This window comes from Propithecus coquereli, unplaced genomic scaffold (genome assembly GCF_000956105.1).
Source record: "Propithecus coquereli isolate 6110/MARCELLA unplaced genomic scaffold, Pcoq_1.0 Scaffold50, whole genome shotgun sequence".
Classification (NCBI taxonomy): domain Eukaryota; kingdom Metazoa; phylum Chordata; class Mammalia; order Primates; family Indriidae; genus Propithecus; species Propithecus coquereli.
Window position 1 is genome coordinate 1,053,841 of NW_012150841.1, and position 2,664 is coordinate 1,056,504.

Genomic DNA, 2,664 nt, shown 5'->3' on the forward strand with positions numbered 1-2,664 from the left:
TTTTTGAAAACTTCTCTAGTAATATAAGATACTCTTATAAGACTTTCCTCTTAACTTTAAAAATTTTAATAATCTAATAACTTTGCATATGTGAGTTAGGCTGTCTTCTCTGTTTTTATTGGCTACATTTAAAAATAACATGTCATGCTTCATGTTCAATCAAAATAAATTACATTATTTTAATTGTGTAAGCCCGCCTATATGAATTGATCTTGTCATTCGATACATTCTTTTGTAAATTGAAGATTTTTACTAAATTTCCTTTTAAAATGATATCAAAGAAATATACTTAAGGTACTTTCAGAGTTTGGATGAATTCAAACATGATTTGGGGAAATAATATATAGTATGGTGAATGTAACAAATCATATAGAAAATCTGAAAATCTTTCAGAAAATGTTCTAAAAATAAATATTTAGAACTTTTGGTCTCATTTCTTTAACTCATTTGCAAACTGTAAAACATTTGTTGTCATTTGAATTTCTTATTATATATTATGTGATACAGATTTTAAACATAGAGGTTTTTATTTTGCTTCCTTAATTTATTCAAAGAATGTTTTACTGGAATATACCTGAATATTGTTTCATCTTAAATATTAAATAGGAGGCTTTTCTGGTTGGTATTTCTCTTAATGCATTAAGACAGTAGTTACCAAACAAGTTTTTAGCTTGATACCTATCATTGTAAAGATTTAAATGAATAACAAACCTATTCCTGCTATTAATGGGCACAAGGATTTCTTTTTACCCTAGTTCTGTCCAAGCTTATTCTTATTCTTTATAAGACAAAGTGACATACTAGAGCAGTAGAGACCTAGATTCTACTTCCGCTTTCCCTTCATTACCTTCATGACCTTGGGCAAATACCATGTACTTAAGAGTCTGGGTTTCCTCATCTGTACAATGAGAATCATAGTAACACTTGTCCCATCTATTAATACTTTACTGGTTTTTGTGAAGATGAAAAGAGATCATACCTGCACAAGCAATTCAGTTAGAATAAGTGAGTAGAGAAGAATGAAGAGACTATGAAGTTAGACTTATAATGTCTCTAGTGTGTCTGTGGCTCTGGTCATTTATAGATGTATTGAACGGATTTTTTTTCTTTTAAAATAGGTCTCTTGATTGATAGAGTTCTTATTTTCTTATACCTCAGCATTGTGTTCTCCTCAATTGTTTCCTGGTTGCTTTGAGTGACTCTGCTTATATACCATGCTACGTTTGTACTCCATTAGTGAAACACAGTAGCCTTATGGTGGTTAAGAATCAAATAATGTTCGTACCTTTGCAATTGTTAGCATAACTGTCCTATAGTTTGTTTTAAGAACCTGTTTAAGTTATTGGGTTAAGTTGATGGGTGTACTTTTATGAAATTAGAAATTTTTCTGTTTATAGCCCACATTTTACTCTAGTTTTTATTTTCTATCAGCTGCTGTTTGCAAAGTAGACTCATTTATCAAGGGAGAGTGAAAAGAAAGGTTAGTAAGGTGATCTAATTTCTTACTCTTAAAAAGGAAAATTCCTTAGTTATTAAAATAACCCTATTGCATTTAATGACTGTAAAAATTTAATTACAGTTGTATTAATAAAATGTTCAAGGTGTATTTCATTCATGAGAAGGGTTGATAAATGCTTAAAATAATACTTAAAAAGTAGTCAGTGAATTATTTCTACATAATAACATCATGAACACAGTTTAAAAGTATAGCATTGGTAACATTTTAGAATTAATTATACAAAGAGTATAATATAGCAAAACTGGAATTAACATTACTTCTAATCTAAAGGACACCATAAATTTTGAGCCAGTTATTTTATTTCAGAGCAGTTTATTCTTCAGGAATTTAATTCTTGGCTTTTAATACTCAAGGTTGAAATGAGAGGACAGTTTATTAAAGCTAACACTTTTTATCCTGGACTGGATGGGGAAGGATGGATTGCCTCTTAAATTCCTATTGGGAAGACTTTCTAGCAAGAAAAGGCAAATATAAGAAGTGTTTTTGAATCTTGCAGATTTTAAGTACACATACTCTCTTACCTATAAAGCAGCATTTTATGTATTTTTAAGAACATAGACCATACCTTTTCATTTTATTAACAGACAATGGGAAAACTAGCTCAGATATTGGGTAGCTTATCATTTGTTTTACAGTGTTTAGAAATTACCTCCTTTCTGAGTAGCTATTAACATCTTGATGTTGATGTAGAATTGAGTTTTGTTTTAAAATGGAAAAAGTAGTGTTGTTTTTTTTTTTTTTTCTGGTCAGGGGCATGGATGGAAAAAAATAGTGTGATTTTCAAAGCCATTATTATCTATCCATTCTGATTTTGTTGTGGATATGGGAATACTGTTAGGAAAGAAATTTGAACTTCCTTTCAGAATGATATATTTTCTAATTGAAAACAGAATTTTTCTGAGAAAGCTTCATATACTGGACAACATATGAGAGAGAATATATTCCAAATAATGAACTTTTGACATCCTAGGAACTTATATCAGTGGGGTTCTTATAAGGATGAAGGCAGGCAACAGGAAAAATTCTTACTGTGTTTTGTTAGCAGCTCTTTGAAATTTTCTTTTCCAGATTGAATTAAAATAGATTGACAGATGTTCATCTGTACTAATTTTTAAAACTAAGCTATACTTGTGGTTAGCTGAACA

At 29.8% G+C, this 2,664-nt stretch overlaps 1 protein-coding gene across 1 annotated transcript in view; it reads left to right on the forward strand.

Annotated features, from left to right (window-relative positions):
- PPP1R12A (protein phosphatase 1, regulatory subunit 12A) overlaps positions 1–2,664 on the forward strand; it is a 212,931-nt gene that overhangs the window by 122,972 nt on the left and 87,295 nt on the right. The window lies entirely within an intron of this gene.